The sequence below is a fragment of the Rousettus aegyptiacus genome, unplaced genomic scaffold (genome assembly GCF_014176215.1).
Source record: "Rousettus aegyptiacus isolate mRouAeg1 unplaced genomic scaffold, mRouAeg1.p scaffold_m13_p_7, whole genome shotgun sequence".
NCBI classification, from domain to species: Eukaryota; Metazoa; Chordata; class Mammalia; order Chiroptera; family Pteropodidae; genus Rousettus; species Rousettus aegyptiacus.
Genome location: NW_023416310.1, coordinates 55411190 through 55436140, shown reverse-complemented (window position 1 = coordinate 55436140; position 24951 = coordinate 55411190). Strand labels below are relative to the sequence as shown.

Genomic DNA, 24951 nt, shown 5'->3' with positions numbered 1-24951 from the left:
TCTCCTTCGTTCACTAATGTTGGAACACATACTAATGTAGGAGAATATTAGAAATTAATGACCCTCATAGTCATAGTCATAGAATAGATTTGAACTCATCCTATTTGCTATCAAATCTGTTCTTTCTTCAGTAAGACCTATGTCTTTTAATTATCATACCAGCTGTCACACAGTGTTACAGACTGTGACATCTTTGATTTCTTTCCTTTCCCTTTATTTTAATATAGCAGTTGGGGCCAAAAAGACCGATCTGAGTTCAAAATCTAGGTTTGCCACTTACTATTTGTGACATTGACATTTATGTTTCCTTAGCTGCAGAATATGGGATAACAGACCCAATTTTTTGGAGTTTTTGATAGAATCAAATGAAAAAGTGAATGCATATGACAATCAGTGAATGCATAGTAAATATTACTAATTATTACTAATATTGCAAAGTACCACTGATCCTAACTTTAAACTTTCTGTTATAGCTGCACATCTTTCTCTTCTCATGCCACTCTTGTTCTAATTTAGGTCTGGTCTTCCTGCCATTCAATCTACTCATTTTACTCATTTTTATTCCTTACCTTACCCTGTTTTCTTTAAAAACCTTCAATGACTTCAAGTTATCAAGAAAATCAGATTGAATTGTCTTAAGCTACATTTTAAACTCTTAAAGTTTTAGGTGAGTGTTCCTTTTCAATTCTCTTTGGTCTCAATTTTCCCTTAACCTATTGTGTGGTCTTGAATCAACCACTTTGCAGTGAGGATGCTTAACCTCAAGGTTTATTACAAGTATTATTTAATTCAATTCCTAGAAGTCCTGGCTTTGAGAGCTCCATTAATTACCAGAGCGGCCTTGGGAAAATTAATAGAGTTCCCTGTGCTTTATTTTACTTATCTGTAACTTAGCATGGTTCTCAAACTTTAGTATGCATGTGGATCACCTGGAGAACTTGTGAAACATGTAGACTCTAACCTTTATCCCAGAGATGCTGATAATTTTTATTTTTTTTAAGTGAAGTATAACAAACAATAAGGGCACAAGATATGGAGATATTAGGTGTATATCTTTATTTTTTACTCATGTATACTGTTGTGTGAACAATATGCAGATTAAGATATAAAACATTTCCAGCACCCCAGAAGTTTCTCATGCTTTGCCAGTCCATTCCTCTACCAGAGACAACCACTATTAACATTATCATGATTCCTTTTTAACAATCCGCATTAGGTAATTTTTGGTGTTCCTTTTACATATACAGTTTTATCTTTTTCTAAACTTGAAATAAGTTTGAATTGTTGTCTTAAATTTAGATGTTACTTAGAAATATGTTTCATGCACCGCCTGTCCCTAGCCCCATGAGAAATACCAAAGGACTTTTGTCTCCTTTGATTCTTTACCTCCATACTTTTATTAGTTTCTTATTTTTCAGCAATATAGTAGCTTCTCCCCAAGCTAGGCTGGAAATATAGAATACTAAAGTTAGAGTTCAGGTATTCCGGCCTCCATCACTTGCAGCAATTCTGTCTATAACATCCATGGAAAATGGACAGTTTCCTCTTATGTCCTCAGATTTTTTTTTCTCTAGTAGTTGGAATTAGTGCTTCTATTCATGCCTTTGAAAGACATGAAGGATACTATACAATTCTGAGTCGCAATAGCCTATCAGGGGAGAAGTTACTCTTCATGATGTAACACAACTGTTGAGGCAATATTATATAGGTTTTGCCCCACTGGGACATTCAGAACAGCACATATTTTTTTCCTCTCCTCAGGACCAGCTTCATGGACAGGTAACCAGTGCTGTTTCACTGGGCTCATGCCTAGATCATCCCCATGCTTGGTTTCATGCTCTGTCATTGTCATCTTAAAATTCTTAATATATTTTTAACAAAAGGCCATGCATTTCATTTTGCACTGGGTCTCCGAAATTAAATGGCCAGTTCTGCCTTTCTGGTTGTATTTCATTTGCTAATGCCCTATATATTTTGTTTTTTCTTTTTTACTAATACTTCCTATAACTTCCATTAAGAGTGTATTGTGTTTTATAGTTCCTTTTACTCATTTCAAAAAGCTTTTCCTTAGAGCAATGAAAATAGGTTCAATATTATAATCATGCTCATGTTATAGATGAATGACCTAGGGCTTAAAGAAATTCAGTGAATTGCCAACTTTTTATAGTATATTAGTAACAAAACAAAGACAGAACTAGGTTTCCTTACTTTAGCATTCTTTTGGTAAGACCCTCGTGCCTTTCTCCCAAAATAATGCTACATTTTAGATTCCCAGCGTTCAATTTGGATACTCTAAATTTATGAAATTTCCAGCTTTTTATAATTCCCATTTTTGTTCATTTCCCAAATACCACATTTGACTTAACACTGTATTGCTGAGTCACGTTTAGTCTAGAATCCCTCTATTTGCTTCTCAGGTCATTTACCCATAATTCCCTAGTCTTTTCTTATCTAATAATTGAAGCTTATTTTTTCTGCTCTAAGTGATTTACCCTGAGTATGCATTTTTTTAAAAAAGTAATCTTAGGTTAATTTTGAGAAAATTTTAACACAGTCTCATTTTTTTCTTCCCTCGATTGTAATTCTGATCTATAGCTAATCTCCAGATCATTAAGGATGTTCCAGTAATTGAGAAGAAATTTCCAGGGGTTTTTTCCATTTTTTCCATTAAGTGCTCATCTAACTCATGAAGGGATGTTAAACCAGCTTAAGCTGCGGAGACATGCCTTATCTGACCAAAAAGAAATTCAAAGCAGTTTTGTAAAAATGTAACTTCATTTGCAATTATATTAGTCAGGTGATGGGAAATGGAGAGTATAATGTAATAAGGTTATAATGACCATCTTATATAGCAAAGTTGATAGTGGCATAAAGTCTTAACATTTATGTTGCATCTGCAAACTCCACAGATTGATCTCTTAGCCTTGTGGCTTGGTCCAAGTAAAACTCCCCATGCTTGCAGTAAGAATGTTGGCACTCAGTAGGTGTTCGACAATTATTCACTGAGTAACTAGATGAACCTGCAAGTCAGGGCTGAAATACAGCCTGTCTCTCTTCATTTAGGACCATTCTTTCCGGTACCCCAGTGCTAACTCCAAACTTTGGTAAACCACTGGCTTCCCTAGAATTGGCTCTCAGGGATTGTACTTCCTCTGCTCATCCCTTTGGCCTTGGCTGTAACTATATACCTCACTCTGATTAGAGTCTGGCTTCCCTTCTTTCCTCCCAATGTCTCTTCTCCAATATATCTTCAGCTCTACAACTCTAGGAACATTTGTTCCTCTTATCTGATTTTAGCCTATGACTAGTCATGGTTTTCTGTCTTCCCTTTCTCTATACTCGATGTTGACTAAGCTGCCATTCCCAGCTTCTATGCCATGCATCACCTTCCTCTCTGAGCCAATTAATACTTGCAAATTGTCATATACTCTCTAAATCCTGTAGGGTTCAGTGGATCCCGGGTGGAAAATTCTTGGAATGACTAAGACAGATGAGTGCCTCCTTCTGATCACATAACATATTCAGGATAAATGTTTTTTCCAAGTTGAGATTTGCAAGGCTTTATTGCTTAAAGATAAGCACTTGTTTCATAAAACTAGTCTGTACATTTGTTCTTACTGAGTCCATCTATGACTCTGTGATAATAATACCGTCGCTCATCCCCAAAGAAAAATGAGCTGCACTTGAATTATTCCCAACTGCTCTCAGATCTTAAAACTTAGTTGTTTGCTTAAAAGTCGAGAAAGATTGCAACCAACAGCTGGCAAAGCAATCTTAATGGCAGAGATGGAATGTTGAGCATAACTTTAGCTGGCATTTTCAGGATTTTTAAATGCTTGGTTGCAACTGTCACTTCCTTAAGGATTTCATGAAGATTAATAATGTAAGAGAAAGGCCATCTTTCAAGTAACTAAACATAGTAACCGTTAGTACTTTTTCTGGCAAATAGGCAAAAAGAAGAAATTTGTCTCCTTGTATGTCCATCCCTATTTTTCTTTTTCTTTTCTTTTTTAAAAATCTTCATTCTGCTATTTGTCAATTATATATCATTAAGCTGGAAAAATGTGCATTCCTATTACCATTATATCATGGCAATAATAAAATATAATAATATATATACATATATGCATACATGCAGATACCTATACATGCATGTTTGTACATATGCAAATTTGATAAGACTATTTTGATAGTAACAAATATTAATAAGTGAACTGGACTAGTAAATGTACTATAATAAGCACTCAACAAATATTAGTCATTATTATTGTTATATTATTATTTCTATAAATTATTAATACATTAATATAGAAAAGGAAGAATGACTTCAGCACGACAGTCTGGGGACCTTTACTGTCCTGCTCCCCCGTGCAATGGTTGAAAACTATAAAAGAAAAACATAATCATTCAAAAGCCTCTGTAAAATGGTTCTAAGGGCAAAAAACACTTAAGTAAACATCTACTCAAAAGCAACTGTGAAAAGTCAGTAAGAAAGGCAAAAGTCCGTGAAGTTTGAATCAGAACCAATTTCTCCTAGCTCACATGGAATTATTATATGACCCAATGATTCCATTCCTAGATATATTTCAAGACAAATGAAAACATGTATCTATACAAAAACTTGTACAAGAATACATGTAACAGTATTATTTATAATGGCTGAAATGTGCAACAACCCAAATTATTCATCAGCTGAAAAACGAATAAACAAATGTGACATATCCACACAATGGAATATTATTTGACCATAAAAAGAAACAAAGTAGTATTACCAAAGTGAAAGATATTGCAAGAAAACTACAGATCAATATCCCATATGAACATTAATGCAAAAGTTCTCAACAAAATGCTAGCAAAACAAAGTCAGCAGCACATTAAAAGAATTATGCACCATGACCAAATGAGATTTATTCCTGAAATGCAAGGATTGTTTAACATATGAATATTGATTGATGAAATATATTACATTAACAGAATGAAGAAAGAAAAACACGATGATGTCTATTGACGCAGGAAATGCATTTGACAAAATTAAACACACTTCAGTGATAAAGAAGACTCAACAAATGAGGAATAAAACTACCATAATATAATAAAAGCCATGTAAAATATATGAAACCCAACAGTCAACATCATATTCAATATCAAAATACTGAAATAGTCTCCTATAAATCAGGAACAAGATGAAGATTTCTGCTCTCACTATTTCTGTTCAACATAATATTGGAAATCTCAGCCACAGCAATTATGCTAAAAAAGAAATAAAGGGAACCCAAATTGGAAAAGAATAAGTAAAAATATCTTTGTTTGCAGATGATATGATCTTATATGTACAAAACCCTAAATATTCCACAGAAATTTGCTTTTCTTTTCTTTTTTTTTTAAGTATACACCCAAGAGTAGAATTGCTGTGTTACAGGGTATTTCTTTCTTCCCAATCTGTTTACCTTTTATTGCCTTTTCTTGTCTTACTGAATTAACTGTGAATTCTAGTACAGTATTGAACAGAGTGGGGAGAGTGGACATTCTTGTCTTATGCTTGATCTTATAGGGAAAGTATATAGTTTGTCATCATTAAGTTTGATGTTAACTGTAGGGTTTTTGTAGGTGTTGTTTATCAAGTTGAGGGATTATCTCTTTGTTCCTAGTTTTCTAAGAGCTTTTATTATGGATGGCTGTTGGGGTTTTTTAAATGACTTTTCTGCATCTATTGATGATCACATGATGCTTCTTTAGTGTGTTGGTGGGTCAGTTTATATTAATTAGTTTTTGAATGCTGAATCAGACTTGTATACCTGGAATAAGTCCCACTCAGTCATGATAGTGTATAATGCTTTTAATACATTGTTGGATTAAATTTGCTAATATTGTTGTTGGAGATCTTGCATCTAGATTTATGAAAAATGTTAGTCTCTAGTTTTACTTTCTTGTAATATCTTTGTCTGGTTTCAATATTAGGTTAATCTTGGACTTATTAAATGAGTTATGCAGTGTTGCCTATGTTCCTATTCTAAAAGGTATTGTTGAGAATCAATATATTTTCTTGCTTATATGTTAGGTAAAAATTTGCCAGTGAATCCATCTGGCTCTAGTGCTTTCTGTTTTAGAAGATTGTTAATTACTAATTAAATTTCTTTAGTAGATAGAGTTCTTTTTAAACTATCATTTCCATGGGTAAGAGTTTGGTAGATTTTATCACAAGAAATTGGTTCTTTTCATTCTGCTTATCAAATTTGTAGGCATAGAGTTGTTCATAACATTCCTTTACTATCTTCTTAGTGTTCATGAGATTGGAAGTGATGTTCCCTCTTTCATTTCTGCTATTAGTAATTCAAGTCTTCTCTCCTTTTTCTTAGTTAACCTTGCTACAGGTTTATCCATTTTATTCATCTTTTCAAAAAATCAGCTTTGGTTTTGTTGATTTTCTCTACTGATTTCTTTTTTTTTTAATTTCTTCGATTTCTGCTATAATTAAAATTTTTTTTTCTTCTGTTTACTTTGGATTTAATTTACTCCTCTTTATCTAAGATGGAAGCTTAGATTATTGACTTTACATATTTCTTCTATTCTAATATCTTCAGTCAATTAGATAAATTTCCCCTATGCCCTGCTTTCACTGGGTCTCACAAGTTTTGATAAATTATATTTTTATTTTTTTTAATTTGATATACTTTATTTATTTTTAAAAAGTTTTAACTTTATTGACTTATTGGAATGACATTGTTAAATAAAATTATATAGGTTTCTAGTTTGCAGTCTCATAATACATTATTTGTATATTACATTGTGTGTTCCCCGCCTAAAGTCAAATCTCCTTCTGTCATATATTTGACCTCTTTTACCCTTTTCTAACTTCCTCCTACCCCCATTCCCTCTGGTAACCACTAAACTGTTGTCCGTATCTATGAATTTTTGTTTGTTTCTCTTGTTCATTTGTTGCTTTCAGTTTTATATTCCACGTATAAGTGAAGTCATGGGTCTCGACTTTTTCCACCTGACTTATTTCACTTAGCATCACATTCTCAAGATTCATCTATGTTGTTCCAAATGGCAGTATTTCATCTTTTCTTATGGCTGAGTAATATCCCTTTGTATGTATGTATCACATCTTCTTTATCCAATTATCTATTGAAGGACTATTCCAATTTCAGTTGTTTCCATGTCTTGGCCACAAGGAATAATGCTACAATGAACATAGCAACACATATATCTTTACAAATAAAAGGTTTCAAATTTTTTGGTATATATCCAGAAGAAGGATTGCTGGGTCATATGATATTTCTAGTCTTTGGTTTTTGAGGAATCTTTATACTGTTTTCCATATTGACTGTACCAATTTACATTCCCAACAGCAGTGTATAAAGATTCTTTTTTTCTCCATAACCTCACCAACACTTGTTATTTCTTGTATGTCATCATGGGAGAAGTGTTTGCTCAGGTCCTCTGCCTAATTTTTAGTTAGATATTTGTTTTTTTTTATTGAATTGTATGAGTTCTTTATATATTTTGCATATTTGCCCGTTATCAGAGGTGTTGTTTGCAAATATCTTCTCCCATTCAGCTGGAGGCATCATTGTTTTGTTGATGGTTTCCATTGCTGTGTAGAAGCTTTTTGTTTGATACAGTTCCATTCATTTATTTTTACTTTTACTTGCCTTTGAAGTCAAATTCATAAACTTCTCTCTAAATCTAGGGTCCATGAGTTAAGTCCTATGTTTTGTTCTATGCAATTTATTGTTTCAGATCTTATATTTAGGTCTTTGATCCATTTGAGTTAATTTTGGTGCACGGTAACAAATAGCAGTCTAGTTTTATTCTAATGCAATCCCCATCGAAATCTCAATGGCATGTTTTAAAGAAATAGAACAAAAATATCATCAGATTTGTGTGGAACCACTAAAGACCTTAAATAGTCAAAGCAAACCTGAGGAAAAGAACAAAGTCAGAAGTATCAAATTCCCTCGCTTCAAAGCAACAATAATCAAAATAGCATGGTATTGGCAGAAAAACACACACATAGACCAATGGAACAGAATTAAGAACCCAGCAATAAAACCACATATAAATGAGCAAAGAATTTTTGACAAAGGAGGCAAAAACGTGCAATGGAAAAAAGAAAGCCTCTTTAATAAATGGTCCAGAGACAACTGGATAGTTTAAAATATTGATACTTCATAGGCTCATGTTTTATTTAGATGTGTATAGTTTAATCTATAAGTATTTGGGAGTTTTCCAGCTATCTTTTTGTTACTGATTTCTATTTTAATCCAATATGGTCTGAAATCACACTTTGCAAGATTTCTAGTCTTTGAAGTTTATTAAGGTGTGTTTTATGGCTCAGAAAGTGGTCTGTCTTGGTGAATGTCCTATGTGAACTGCAAAGAATGTGTATCTTCCTTTTGTTGGATAAACATTATGTAGATGTCAATTGGATCCAGTTGATTAATGGTGCTGTTGAGTTCCACTATATCCTTACAGTTTTCCTTCTTGCTAGACCCATCCATTACAAATGGAGGATGTCATATGGTAATTCTAGTTTAACCTTTTGAGAAACTGCCCAACTGTTTTTCACAGTGTCTTCACCATTTTATATTCCTACCAACAATGCACAAGTGTTTTAATTTTTCTATATCCTCACCAACACTAGCTACTTTTAATTTTTCTAAATAATAGCCAACATAATGGGTACAAATTGGCATCTCACAGTCATTCTTATTTGATTTCCCTAATGGTTAGTAATGTATAACATCTGTGGTTATCTTTTGAGGTGATGAAATGTTTTCAAGTATCTACAATGTTCTAAATGTTCTAACGTATTTACAAATATCTGTAAGTATACTTTAAAAAATTGGATTGTCTGCTTTAAAATGGTAAGTGTATTATATCTTAAAAAAGCTGTTAAACAATGGGAAAAAAGCAAAACTAGAAAAGGAAGAAAAGGAAAGCTTAATATTTTTCTGTGCATAATGGCACAAAGAATGATATGAATATAACTCTATAGCTAGCTCCAAAAAGAAGAGCTGCTGCCATGCATAACAGAAACATCCCTGGGAAAGGGGACTGTGTACTGGCTAAGGCCAATTCTTGAGAAGGTTGGAAGTAATTCTTCAGTGGTGAAAAATATTCATAGATTTGAGGAGAACCAGTATAATAGAGATGAAAAATGCTAGTTGAAAGAAATTAGTTTCCTTCTTCTGGATGAAGCAGGAGAGATCTTTGGGAGCTAGAAACAAAATTTTAAGAAGTATGGGGGCAAATCTTTGTTATTTTGAATTTGACAACGTAGTCTTAGATATGATGACAAAAGCACACGCAAAATATATAAACCGACTTCATCAAATTTAGAAATGTTTTTGTGTTAAAGGACATTATCAAGACTAGGAAAAAGAAAATACAAAGAATGGGAGAAAATATTTGCAAATCATATATCTGATAAGCGGTTAGTATCTAGAATACATAAAAAACTTTTACAACTCAACAACTAAAAGACAATTCAATTAAATCCTTATAGGTCGGTGACTTAATCAGTCCTCCTTTGATGCAGAAGGCAGCAGAAATTCAGAGACGTGAGGTTTCACAGTGGGTGAGAGGTGGCTGCTCTCAAGCCTCAGTCTCCTCACCCTCTTACTCAGGTACAGGCTGGGGGAAGCACTTAAATTCTGGTCATAATTACTGTGAATGGCTTCCTGGCCAGGATGTGAGGTCCAGGAAGGGAGTATTTGGTAAACTCTTAGGCAAGTTATTTTCCTATTTTGGACCTTCGTTCACCTTTCTATAAAAAGGGAGTAAAAAGAAATCGGTTCGGGACCTCTACAGCCCTTTCTGGCCAAACAATGATGGCTCTCTGATAATTTGTTTTTATTTCCAAGCCAGAGTTTTTGGAGTTGTGTGGGCAGATGCCCCCTGAAGGCAGATACCGAGGTTTTAAGTGGTTCCTGGGGTGTTAGATTAACATCATGCCTTTTTCAACTCCTGTTCTAGAAACCCTAAATCCCACCTATTATCTTGCCCTGTCATTTTGAGAGACAATGGGTCTTGCTATGGATGCCATGGCACCTGGAGCCTCCAAGAGCCTGAGCCACCTGGGTCCTCTGCAGAACCCAGGCCCTGAAGGACTGGGAAGAGGTGAGTTGGGTCATGACCTACCTCCTTCCCCAAGTCCCAGGACCCAAGGACCTGGCTTCTGTTAGCCAAGCCCAGGAGAGAAGTTATGCTGGGGAGGGAGTAACATAGAAAGCACTCATATGTTGACCATTATTATTATCGTTATATTATTAATATTGTATGAATAAGTAAATATCCTAAAATAGAAAAGGAAAGTTTAATATTTTTCTGTGCATAATGGCAACAAAAGCACAATGATATGAATGTTAATTCTATCACTAGCTCTAAAAAAATCCGCTGCCATGAGCAACTGAAGTATCCAAGAGAAAGAAAGAATGTGAAAAGAATAAACCCAGATGGTCTAAAGCCTTGCTAATAAAGGCGTGGGCCACAGAGCAACAGCAGCAGCAGCAGCAGCAGCAGCAGCACCTGTGAGTGTGTTAGAAATGCAGAATCCGAGGTCCCCACTCCAGAACTACTGCATCAAGATTTGCCTTTTAACAAGATCCCCAGGTGATTCCTTTTCACATTCAGGAGAGCACAGCTAAGTTAGCTTATGGCAGAGGAAGTCTGTGAGGGGTAGAAAGGAGGACAATTCTAAGATCCTCTTAGAAAGAATAAATGTTACGTGGCTGACAAGGTTTCAGTCCCCAGGTGGGAATTTTCTGGAGGATTCATATGGCCAGAAATCAGTGATTTGGTAGAGGATTTTGCCAAGATCAAATTCTAACAACATAACCTCGTTTCATATTATTTGAATATATTTAGATGAATCAGTGTTTAGTATTATTTACTTTTATATAGTTCTAGTATTTGGGAAAAAATAATAAACTAACACAACAACCTGTATTTTAACAAGATTCCCAGTGGTTCATATATACATTCAAGTTGAAGAAGCATTGGGGGACACGCAACACTCGTAGCCAGAAATTGATGACTTACAGAAACTCTTGAAGAAAAAAAAATGATAACATTGCTACAATTATTTACCTTTTGGTGGAAAGAGCATGTGGTCCACAACAGGTAAGCATATTGTTTTTCTGTCAAATAAGAATACGAAACTGGGACTATTAATTTAATTGAATAACTATGGCAACATTGTTAATCAAAAAAATGTTCTGTAATGCCATGTTGGCATTATCCTTACAAAAAAAGAACATTTTATGCCCCAAACCTCTTGGAAATAGGGGAGGAAAGCCTGGACTTTACATCCTAAAGGTTAAGTTCTATGACTCGGCTCTGTTTTCTGCCCTATCTTGTACAGTTTCCTAATTTAAGTGGAACACTAATGTTTCCTCTTTCTAACATAAACACCTGTGGTAATATCAGTGTAATAATGTTTGCATAAATGCTTTGAAAACTATAAATGTTGTAATTATTTTTGAAATCACAAACCTTTTCCTTTTCCTCTCTCCTAATGATGATCGAAGGTCAATTGACATTCATGGTCTTCCTGTCCTCAAGAGCTCTCTCCATACATAAGTGTGTGTATGTGTGTATGTTTATATGAGGCAAATAAGGCGCTGAAGCCAAGCATTATAAGGTTAGTGGAAGCAGTGAGCTGTTGTTTATTCCCACATCTGAAATCTTCGCATTGAGCTTATGCATTCCACATGGTTGATAATTTTTCCCAAACACTACTATTTGCAGTTACAATCCTTTCCATGTCTCTGCTCAAATCTAGAACACACACTGGGGACTATTTCATTTGTGGCGCCTTCCTGTTCATGGCTTTGGATGGTTCCCTTTTCACACTACAGACAGCTAATTTTGTCATTAACATTTCAGGAAACACACAGTGGCATTTTAAGTGAAATACAAATTAGAAAACTCTACTGTTTCTTAGTTACTCTTTTCTCCCAAATTTGAAAAGAAATCACTATCAAATTACTTGTCAAATTTATCTTTTTAAAACTCCCTCAGTTGTTGTCATTATTCCACCAAACTTTTTATTTCTCGCCCCTTAGACAGAAATTATGCCCCTTTGGAGCAAGAATGGGGAAAAAACTGAAACCCGATACACTCAGGAGAAAAATAGTTCTCTGAGGCACAAACACTTGGCATATACTTCTGCTTTGTTGTCTCTTGCAGTTGTGAATGTGCGAATTCATGTTGCACTGACACAATTTCTGGATCATAATAATCAATCAGTTTAAAATGGTTAGTCAATTGGTTGATGAAGATTCCCTTCATTTAACTGACATTATAGATGAAGAGTATTCCCTTCGTTTTAAAAGCTAACATTTTATGGAATTTTTTACTATGTGCCAAGCACTCTGCATTATCTCATCAGTTCCCTCCATGCCTAACAATCCTATGAGGTAATGGCCATCGCTATGCCCAATTTACCAGAAGTAAAACACATTGGAATACATTAAAAAGTAGTTAGATTTCTACATTGAGTATTAATTCCATTAAGCATTAATTAATTTGTTCTTAATAAATTAATGGAATACACTTGGAATACATTTTATTTCATCAGGCAAACCCTCCTAGTATAAAATTAACCAGCAACCATTAAGCACATATAATGTGCCAGGCACAATGATGTGCTTTACATAAATATTTCATTTAATTTTAATAATTGTCTTTTGTAGGAGATATATTATTAATATCGCTCTTTCATGGATGAGAAAACTGAAGCTAAAAATGTTTAAGGGATCAACTCAAGATTAGAATGATAGCAGTGGAGCTAGACTTTGCAATCAGGACTACATGCTTGGCCCATGTGCTTCAAATCTACTACGTAACTCACTAGTGAATTAGCCACATTGGCAAAAGTCACCTTCTACTTGCCAGCCTTCCCTGGAATAACTTTTGAATTAACCTTCTTTTCTGGATGAAGAAAGAACTATGGAGTTGTTACCAGATCTGTGGCCTCTGCCTGTAGGACAATGGAGCAAATGTCTTTTAGGAAAAATTATTCTAAATATAACCTTGTATCCTGTTTTATTTTTCATTTAACATTATAATGTAAAAGTTTTCTATTATTAAAAACTCTTAATAAGTATAATTTTAAATGGTTACTTAATTTTTAATTAGGTGAATGTATTATAATTCAGTTATCCATTTCATTATGTTGACCGTTTATTCATCACTTTTTATGTTATTTTTCATAATACTGTAATAATTACCTTTTAACATAGAACTCCCACCACACTCTTGATTTACGAATAATGGATAAGAAAGGTACATATAAGTGAATTTTAGTGCTTCGGTATTTTAGTCTCTTGATATACACTGCCAAATTGCCTTATAAAAGTTCTGTACCCAATTTATGTCACCCCATCAGGGTCACTGTACCCTCATGTCAGGTATACAATGAAACGAAGAGAAACCTTTGCTAATTTTATAGGTGAAAAACACTATCATATTATTATAATTTGTATTTGATTAATTATGCGGTGAATTACTTTTTCCATCATTTACCAGCCACCCACTTTCCTTATTTAACAATTTTCAATTTCTATTTTTTTTTGCCCCAGTGAGCTTGTACTTATTTGTCTGTATCCCTTATTTAGAGAATTCAAATTTTGCCATATTTATTATAAATATTTTTCTAGTTGTTGTCTCAGCCTGAAACAGATACAGAAAGAAATATGATGCTTGACACCAGGAGAGAATAGACTTTCCAAAAGTAGTGATAGGAGTCCTAGGCTACAAAGAGACCCAACAAGATAAGGCTGGGTAGTGTCCATTTTTCCCCTACACTCTCTAATAAATGATAACAAAGCTTATATTTTGCTTCAGAACAGGGAGCAAAAATTTACTATTCATTAAAAGGAAGGTGGTATATCACTTAAAAAAAACAAAAATAAAAAAAACAAAAAAAAAAAACAAAAAAAAAACTAAAACAAAACAAAACAAAAAAAACCAGACATAACCTATTTGGGAGTAGTTAAAAAATAAATAAAAGTGTCATATGTTCAATACTATGCTGGCAGGGAACCTCAGTTTCTGCCTTCTCCACCATCTTACAGAAGAGGAAACTGAGGTACTCATTCTCTTCCTCGAAACAGTTCAAATGGAAATACCATTGACTGGTGAACAGCAGGGGCTTCAACGGCAGGGGTCCACTGACATTTGGATTTTTTTTCTATAAATACAGTAAAAATATTTTCTTTTTCTTATTGCCACCATTGAGGCCAATCGGAGTTTGGCATTGCCCCAATGGTAGCGGCTTGAGAGAGAGGGATAGCGTTGGTGCAAACGTGTAGTTAGCATTTTTCCTTGGTTCTTCTTCAAATGACACAGTGAAGAATTGCAGGTCATTGAGATTTAACAGTTTTATTAAAAATATGTTTTAGAAAGACAAAGAATACCCCAAGGAGGCATAGGGTCCCAGCACTGTAACCAACACGAAGGGGCCAAATGGCTCCAAAAGGTCAAAAAGGCCACAAAAGGCCACCAAAAAGGGAGGAGAGCCCCAAAGGGCAAAAAAGGCAAAAGAGAGATCCCAGAAGGGGAAAAAAATAAATAAATAAAAATAAAAAAAATAAATAAAAAAAAACGGAGGGGAGCCCTGAAGGGCAAAGAGGAGAGCGAGCACAGAGAGCAAAATAAGGACCCAGAACTGGGCATGTCTGTCTTATATTTGGGCTGTGATGGGTGGTTCCAAAGGCATTCCTAGGTGATTGGCTAGTGAGATCATTTTGACTGACACCTGATTGACACTAGGCAATAACCTTGCCTAGTGTGCATGTGTGTACCCAGAATTCATTGGGGTGTTCTTTGGACGAATTCTAGGCTGGGCCCCGATTCCTTTGTTTCCCCTGTTGCTCATGTCTGACTAGCTACCTAATATTATGATTTTATTAATAATATTTTCTTCTTCACAGCTTACTTTATTATAAGAATAGAGTATATGATGCATATATAACTTACAAATTTATGCGTTAATCCGTTTTTTATGTTATCTGTAAGGCTTCCAGTCATCAGTAGGTTGTCAGTACAGTTGGCCCCCGACATTTGCAGATTCCCAACTGTGGATCAAAAATTCTGTTTTCAATCCACAGTTAGCTGAAGCAAAACCCATGGATATGAAGTGCCTACTGTAGTTAAGTTTTTGGGGAGTCAAAATTGTACACAAATTTTTAACTGTGTTGGTGGGTTGGTGCCCTAACCCCTGCATTGTTTAATGTTAGTCAGAATTTAACTATTTTGAGAATTCTTGTTAATTGAGATTCTATTTTCAATGGGATATATCTTACCAAGACATTACAATGGTCTTCGCTTTCCTTGTTCCTACTTTATTTTTTAAAATTTAATTTAATTTTTTTTATTTTTTAGCTTGTCACTATTATTCTTTCCTACTCTTTGATCCTGACTGTGACCAAGCTAGGAGGTGCAGACTATGTGGGAGGAGGGAAATGCTGTTTGCATTGAGTTTTTAGGAACTTATTTTCTGTAAAGATGTAATGATGTTATTGTCCTCTAGTACCCTGGGGCTTTTGTACCTTTTCCTTTTGAGCTGCAGCCACAATGAAGTTAAGATGATGGATATGAAATGGAAATTTTCTGATTCAGAGACAATTATATGCTTTTCACTGGCTTTTTTTTTTATTTTAGTAAATATGCATTTAGCAGCCTCAGGTAGTAGAACTAATGATTACAATTTGCCTCAGAAAAAGGAGGAGACAAACACTGTAATTTTATAAAGTACAAATCAAATCACAGAATTAGAGAAAGTAAATCTGCAATAATTACCAAGTTATAGGCCAGTTAACAATGCATAGTAAAAAGACCCATAATTTGAAGAAATACACCCATGTTAGATTTATCAAGAGATAAATGTAATAAACAAGTGCATTTTTACTTAAAAAATACAAGCTTCATCTATAATAAATTAACTTCAAATGATTCCTTAGATGTCAGATTGCAGACTTTCCTATCTATATTTCTTCAGAGAATTAAAAAAATTAAGTAATCTGTTTTAGGTGAAAAAAACATTAATCCTTAATTGTGGAAACTTAAAATTCTTTGTTTATACCCCAACACCAGAAAGCCTATGTGATAACTGCCAGCTCACAGTAGCTACATGATGTGCAAAAGCTCATCTCTTAGAATTTGTTTCTTTCCATTTTCTTTGGCACCATGGTTGACATATGGCTCTTCCTGAATGCTCAACTTATGTCCTATAAGGGCTGCATCTGCTTGCCCAAAAAGACTCTAAGTCTATCAGAAACAGAAATTGTGCCTTCCATCTTTACTCTCTTACCATTCCTACACCGTTTACTTAAAATAATATAATCATTCTGTGTGTGCAAGTGTGCATATATATATATATGTGTGTGTGTGTGTGCCCGTGTAGATATCATACTTTACCCTTTGCCATAGAAGATTGAATTGTTCATACCTGAGTGTTGCTAAAGGTGTTTCAGAGTTGGCCTCATGGCATTATGTAAAGTACTAACCAGCCTAAACTGTTTTTTACTACATGTGACTATCACAAAATCTTGATAAAAACATGACAATCATCAAGTTCCCTTAGTCAAATAAAACTCTGTATTGATAACTTGGATAACATTCTAAATTTCCTATACCTTTCATCTTCAACTCCTTAAAGTATTAAAGAGAATTTCCATTAAGAAATCTCACCTTTTCACATTCCCCATAGCAGAAAGCCCAGGGTTCCCATTATCCTGTTCATTTTACCTGCTCTGGCTCACTGGGTATCCTCAATTTCACTGAGAAAGTGGCCAAGTACAAGAAATTTTCCCTAACTGCCTTATTTTCTACCTCAGAATCTTCCCGTATCTTCACTCTTTATTATATTGTCTTCTCTAAAACTTTTACCCAGAGCTCGCTCTTCAATGTTTCTTCTATCATCAATTTGTCTCTCTTCATCAGTAAACTTGCTTAGGCCACTCCCATTTTAAAGTTCATTCTAGTGTTTCAGATAACATTTCCTTCTTTTTGTTCTGTAATGGCTGAAATTCTTTTATTATGTTTCCTGTACTCTTTTAGCTCCCCCCATTTTAGCATATGTCACACAATATTTTTCTAAAATTGTTCTCTCAACAGTTTCCAGCAACTTCTAATCAAACTAATAATTAAATCAAGTAATTATTTTTCAGCTCATAGCCTCTTTGAGTTTTCTGCAACTCAGGCTATATTGAGTATCTCCTACCTGAAATGCATTCTTCTCTTGGTTTTTCTAAAATATAATCTTCTGGAACTTTTCCTATAATCTTCTGGAAATGTTTATGCCCTCTATCTTCAACTTCTTTGTCTTCTTCACTATGTCTTCACCTGATTTTGTAGTCTAGTGGACAGAATACTGGTTTGTCAGGACAACCAATCTCCAGTCCTAGACTTTTGTAACTCAATATTCACTTGGAGATTGATTAGTCTCTGTAGTTCTTAACTTTTATAGCTCTAAAATGAGGGTAGTCCATATCACTGCATTGTCACTCTGCTCTACAGAGTCTTTAGAATTTCTTTCAGATTTCTTGGCCACCACCATGATTTTTATTCTTGTTCCAAACATGATAGCTATGCTCTAAGTCTTGTTTACATACTGGGCACACACAATAGAATGTCATCACTAGGGAAAGATAAATCTGGAAATGCAAGTACTTTGGACAAGTGAGTGCAGTGGCTGTTAGCTTAAAAGAGTTGCTAGAGACAATTTTTAAAGATCAACTTTGATGAGAGAAATTATATCATAAAGTGAGACAAATGGGATGCTAGGTATATCATCTATTGGAATGATATTCAACATGGTAGACCATATTCTCCACGGCATGTGATGATGTTGCAGGGGTAGGAGGTGGAAGTGGTATCTGGACCAGTAAAAATACTTTTCTATTGAGGTCTTAGCATTCATCACTAAGATCATCTTTGATTCTAAATGTAAACATTCAGTATTTATTTTCTGGAGTTGATGTGAAAATTACATAAGAATATTTTAAAAGCATTTAACACAGTACTTGGCACACAGAGGTTAATTAATACATTTTTGTTTGTTTTTGGTGCTTTCTGTGACATTATGTGTTACTGGGACCCCCCCCCCCATTTTTTTTCATCTACCTGTGTGCACTGGCCCAAAGAAATGCAGAAGCAGAGGTTTGCAGTATAGAAAGAAAAATTTTTGAAGTTTAATATTGAATTGACCAAGATGGAAGTGGGGAACTCGTGCTATAAAGACCTGCCTCCCAATGGTGTATAGATTATAAATTATACAGGGCAAAAATTACAAGATACCCTGGGTCAGGGGGTTAAGGGTGGGAGAATTGTGCTGGGAACTGATTGGAACTGATTGGTTGGCAGTGAGGTAAGGATAATGAATTATTTCTTTAGGTCTTGTGGACAGTTCTGAGGTCTTTCCAGTAGCAGGGGGTCATTCCAATTTAGGGCTCAGAAGCTGAACATTACTTATATCAAGATGTTCTCTTTAGCCTGCCAGAATTCTCAACCTTGTGACTATTTAGTCAGGTCAGAGTTACTATCTTCTGCTGCCTCAGGGGTTGCTGATTATCCAGTGGGCAGAGAGAGAGAGAGAGAGAGAGAGAGAGAGAGAGAGGGAGAGAGAGAGAGAGGGAGAGAGAGGGAGAGATGATTTCTGGAGCTAAGATTTAAAACTTAATTCATTTAAAGTCATAGCAACCCTTGGTTTCATAAGTGAGGGAATGCTAACATGCATTTCCCCACATATAGTAGCCTAGCCACAAACTACTTAAATATATTAACAGTCTTATTTCTGCTGAGTCATTCTGCAAAATCAAGACATAGAAAAGTGGTTCAATGAGCAAGCAGAACACCTGGAGAGGCATTTACAATTATCTAGTACTCTCCTGTTTAAATGAGTGAAAAGGAAAAAAAGACACTGCCTAGTTCCACTAGAGCTCCTGTCTTTTGAAAGTTGGAGAGATCAGAGATTGTTCTCTGAAAGCAGGGCATCTGAACTTTGGAAGCTCATCCCTACTCTAGAGGGACACTTCCTCCCTGCAGTGAAATTCTTTGTTTTATATCACATCATGCTGGCTGGGAAGATAATACTTGTGATTGCTTTTATATTTATTTCCCCTGGAAATTGCTTCCAGGACACCCCAGTTCTGTGCAGTGAACCATCATTTTGTCACATCGCAAATATCAGTAGCATCTAGCTGATTTCACTTAAAATCAAAGGCATGGGGGTGGGGTGGGGTGGGGAGGACCCAGCAGGAACGAGGCCCAAATCTCAAACCAAGCATTAAATGTCCCTGAAATTTCTGCAGCAGGTTTTATAGGGAAATGGAGCCACAGTCTGCAATGCAGTATTGGTTGCTTTCCTGATTTGCTTAGGTTAGTTTCAAAGGAATTTCTGCTCTTGCTGTGCATTTAAGTGTGAATGACAAAGAATAAGAGCAGCTGTGCCCATTAGCATCATCCTCAGGCACTGACTCTTCAAGAAGATGGACGCTAAGCTTAATATTAGTGTCCTAGTCAAGAAAGATTCTAAGCACATTACTTCTCACTTGGCTAAAGTCTATGATGATAACTATAGGGTGGGGCATGCCACAATTTTAAAGTCCCTTACAACTTATTAAACACTTTCACAAATAATATACTGCCTGGTCCTCATACCCATCTTATAAGATGGATAAGGCAGAATTAGGCCCTTTATTTTCAGATGAAAATACACAGTGACTCAGAAAAGTGAATGAAATGTGTTGTCCACAATTGCAAAGCTAAAAAAAAAAAAAAAAAAAAAGACAGAGCTGGAACTCAAAACCAAAGATCCTATTTCTGAATCTGGAACTCTACTCGGCAAATCTCTTGTGTCTCTGCAAACAAACAGGCTTCTACTAAATAGAGACATAATGCTGAGACCACATAGGTGTTCACATTTCTTCTTCTCCTCAATGTCCTGGCCCCTTGTGCCAGCACACAAACTTTTCCACGCTTACTTTCTCCCTATCCAACACTCTTGAGACCCTTTGTTTCCTATTTCCTGGAGTGGAGGATAAGTACTTGTTCAGCTCTGCACTTCTGGTGAATTAGGGGCTGGATGAATGATTGATAGTGGCTGCATAGACTAAAAATTGTCCCTCAAATTTTTATGTTGAAACCCTAACCTCCAATGTGGTCATTCTCTCTCTCCCCTTCTCCCATGTCCCTGCCATGTGGGACACAGTGGGAGGCAGTCATCAGTAAGCTTGGAAGAGGGCCCTCACCAGAACCAGACCATGCTAGCTCCCTGATCTCAGACTCTCAGACTTTAGAATTCTGAAAAATAAATTTTTGTTCTTTAAGCCACTCAGTTTTTGATATTTTGTTTAGCAACCCACTCTGACTAACAGAGCAGCTTAATGCATGTCCTATCCTGATTTGTCCATTTCTTCTGTAATGGAACTAACTCGTAGATGCACATGCTTTAATCTAGAGTGATAAGCATTGGCGGCACCATGGTAAAGCACACAATCTACTGCGGTATAAGGCTGGTCTGATCATACTGGGGAGCTTTCCTTGGCTCATGTAATAAGTTAATTTTTCAAGGTGAGCATACTCTCAGTGGCCGCCTTTCTACTGCTCCCCACCTTCCCCATCACAACAACTCCCAAAGAATTGAAGACTGCCCATAAGTGACTGGAAACTGGTCAAGGAGTATTAGTCCTGGTTCAGATATTTAGTAGTCAATGAATGTGGGGAGTTATTTTCTCCCTGGGCTTTAGTTCCTCACTGGTAAAATATGAAGATTAAATAATTTTATGGCCTTTTTTTTTTTTTACAGTAAACTTCTGTTTTCCAATGTAATACAATCTAGATCATCAATACATAAAACATAAAATATGGTGCTCTCTTTTCCTTTTTTTTTTTTTTTTTTTTTTAAAAAACTTGCTAAGTGGGGAGGGAGGTGGCTGCAAAGGAGAAAGCAGCAGATATAGGAATGAGATTGTCACCTAATTCTTTGTGTATCCATTTAACAAACATTTTTAAGCTTCTTTTAGATAATATGGTTCAAGATGCAAAAATATTACAAAGCCCTATTCACGGTCTCTGTGTTCGTGGGAAATAAAGCATATAGATCAATAATTAAAACACAAAGTAGAAATGATAAGGGATCTATGTGTGTTTCAGCTAAACTGCTGAGACGGTTAAGTGGGAAGAGAGAGATGGCGAAGGAGACAGGGACAGAGAGAGAGAGGAGGTAGCAAAAGCAGTGGTTGGTCTGAAACCTAAATAATGAAAAGACATACAATTCCCTGTTGATTGTCATTTCTGAATAATATATGTATATATTACTGCATATATTTATTTATATATATTTAAAAGGCAAGGGTAAGTGAAAGGGACAAAGTGTGTTTAGTTCCAGTGTGACTTGCTTTTATGTCCAAAGATCATTCCAGCCTGTTGGAATGTCTCTCCTTCTTCTTACTAAGATTCTCAAATAGACTTTCTTCCCATATTATCCAGATTGGCCATCTCTGTTGATCAAATTTATTAAATAGTAGCTAATCTCTCACACAGAGAGACTTCTTTCATTTCATTATGCCCTGATAAAATTCTTCCTTCATGGACCCAGACCTGTAAGTGAAATTTTACAGCATAAGGTCTGATAGTATATTAATTAGCTTAGCTAAGCCTTCCTATTACATCCAGGAGCAGGAGTTTGCAGGTTAATTTAGTTTCCTTAATTACAATGAGAAGGCCAGAAAAAAATTCTGATACAGTACCAAGTTAGTAGCCTATGTGCTTAATTACCCTCGGCTGTTTAGATATTTGGTAATCTCTGCTTACTGAACTCCAGATTCATTAAAGTACCTCTAGAAGCAATGCTTATTCCGTATACAAAGTTGCTTGATTTCCAGAATGAGATGAACCTTGATTCATGAAACTAGAATGGTTTCAGTTCCAGAGAGATTCTAGACCTGTGCTGTGGTCACAAAACATTCTTATCATCAGGAAATGTTGGAAACACCTGTAACCAAAATTAATTTTGTACTGCAATAAAGAATAAAAAGCATTTATTTGAGCAAAAGGAGCTGCAGCCTAAGAGATAAAATTCAGGTAGCAACCTAAATTGTGTTCCTGTTGAGACAAAGGGGAGGCCATCTTTTATAGTGAAAGTTCTCCCTCATGTTCGTAATTAGGTTCTATTTCATGTAAATGAGGTATTTAATATGTGAAGTTCTGATAGGTTGGTATATTACAAACAAGGATACAATTTAGGCAGTTCCTTGGGACAGCTCTTGTACTTGAGATAGTGGGATAGCATGCGACAGTTTCTCAACCTCAGCACTATTGACACATTGGACCAGGTAAGTCTTTGCTTTGGGGACTGTCCTGAACAGTGTAGGATGTTTTGCAGCATCCCTATCCTCTACCTGCCAGTAGTCTGTAGCACCTTTCCCCGACTTATGGCAACCAAAAATGTCTCCTGGTATGGCCAAACATCACCTAGGGTACAAAATTGCCCCTGGTTAGGAAAAACTGGCTGTAAGAGTTAAATGTGTGTCTCAGAGATTAGACTGCTTTAAATCCAGGTCCCTCCACTTAAAGGTACTTAAACTCTAAATTTCCATATGTGTAGAAACTGATAAGTGTACCCACTGCAAAGCTTTGTCAGTGTCAAATAAATTAACATGTGAAAAGTTTTTAGAATTCTACCTATTGCATAGCAAACATTCAATACATATAAACTATTGTTCATTTTATTAGTGTCTTCTAGATGATCTACATTTTACAGATTTATTTATTTAAAAAAAGAATCATTACAAAGAACAGAGACAGAGTTGCCACCCCAGAGTCTACAGCTACTTAGTGTTCTAGTTTGGTAAAAGAAATGCACACTCTAGCTTGGAGTCATAGATGGAGGTGAAAATTCTATTTCTACTGCCTTGATTTGGCTATAGAAACCTTCTCTTTGTCCCTCAGCATTCTTCTTTAAAGAAAAATATCACCCATCCCATAGGGATATATTATAATGATCAGAATTATCTAGTACAAGCTGAAAAACAAAACAAAACAACGACCTCTTCCTGCCCCTGCCTGCTTTCCCACCTTTCAGGCTTCTTTCTTCTTCTTCTTCTTCTTTTTTTTCCTTTCCTTTTTCTTACCATATCTGAATATCAAAAGATTTATTTTTATTGTTTTTTTTGTTCTCAAAGAACAGTAATTCTCAAATAGCAGGGAGCTTATTAAGATACAGGTAACTATATGCAACTCCGGAATTTGATTCAGTAGGTCTGGGGGTGCAACTCAACCCTTTTCATTTCTAATAAATTCCCAAGTGGTCCAGATGCTGATGCTGCTGACTGCGGACCACTGAGAACTAATGTCACAGTACTTACTGCTAAGCTCTTGATCTTAAGCTGCATCAAGATCCCCTAGGGCAGAGGTCCCTAACCCCTGGGCCACAGACCTGGTACTTATCTGTAGCCTGTTGGGAACTGGGATGCACAGCAGGAGGTGAGCAGTGGAAGAGTGAACAAAGCTTCCTCTGTATTTGCAGCTGCTCCCCAGTGCTAGCATCACCGCCTCAATTCCACCTCTGATCGTCAGGCATTAGATTCTCTTAGGAGCACCGGTCCCTGGTGCCCAAAAGGTTGTGAACTGCTGCCCTAGAGGGCTTTTAAAGACCTATTGCTGGGTCTCATCCTTCAAGTTTCTGATTTAGTAGCTCTATACAGTAGAACTACTGTTCTATAAAGTTTCTCAGCTTGAACTGTGCATTAGAATCATCTGGGAAGTTTTAAAAATAAGACCTAAGGCCCCAGCTCTAGCTCAGACCAATTAAGTCAGAATCTCTGTAGTTTGTAAGGCTTCTTTGGTGGTTTCACTATGTAGCTAAGGTTGAAATGTTAAACAACAGGTATAGAAATTTACAAAATTTGAGAATGCAAGAAGGGAATTTGAGGTTTGTATTCAATATGACTGATTCTAAACAGGAAAGCCAATTCAGGGTTTTTGGTACTGATGTGATGAGCATATATTCGGTCCTGTCTACCTTGGACTAGCGACGTGTTATAAGAGACTTGTGCGCCCTGGGAACTAGGAGGGTTTTGACAAGTAGTGTGTTCAGATTGGAAACATGAAAAATTCATGACCATATGAGGATAAAGTCAGAAATAGCTTTTCAAGAGATCAGATAAATGCATGATTATTCAGAACATTTAAAAAGGCAATATGTATGTTTTCCAGGGCATCCTTGACTTTGGCAGTTGATGGTCTTGGTATTTTAAGCCTTTTTTCTTGATTCTTGATGATAGACCTAGAGGGATTTGACTCTAAATGACAACCCTGACTGTTTAAGGATTGGATTCATTATCCTAAAACAGAAAAGTTATGTCTTTCATTTTTCTACAAGATTTTTAGAAGTGCCTTGCTCTTTCTCTTCTAGTGTTATTTGGACTAGCAATTAGATATAGAAACCAGATATATGCTGAGTGCTCCTGAATTATACAACAATGAATTCAAGGAATTTAGGTGAGAGGACTAAGGAAACAAAGAACTATCAGGATGCAAGAAGAACAGTCTGAGGCTAGGCCTAGGTATATCATCTGAGTGGGCCACTTGAACTGAGGTCAGAGATGAGCTTTGAGCCTACCTGGTGAAGGCTACCTGGTGAAGACAGAGAAAAAAGGTGGTTTGGAACTGTGTCTGCCTTTCATGGGCTTTTCAGAGGGTGGTCGTGGTCACCTGGTGCTCTATTGGTGGTACTCACTGCCAAGAATTTACCTCACGTGTTCCTGAGCACAAGACAACATTAATTCATTGAGAATGATAGAAAGTTCTCCCCTTGTCTGTAATTATAGCACTTTATTTTTTCAAATTTTTATATTTTTATTTTTCTCAATTATAGTTGGCATAAAATAGTATATTAGCTTTAGGTGTACAACACAGTGATTACACATTTATATAACT

General features: G+C 35.8%; 1 pseudogene; it reads left to right on the top strand.

The window, feature by feature from the left end:
* Positions 1-10028: 10028 nt before the first annotated feature.
* The window catches only part of LOC107506436, a 151481-nt pseudogene continuing 136558 nt past the window's right edge, over positions 10029-24951 (top strand).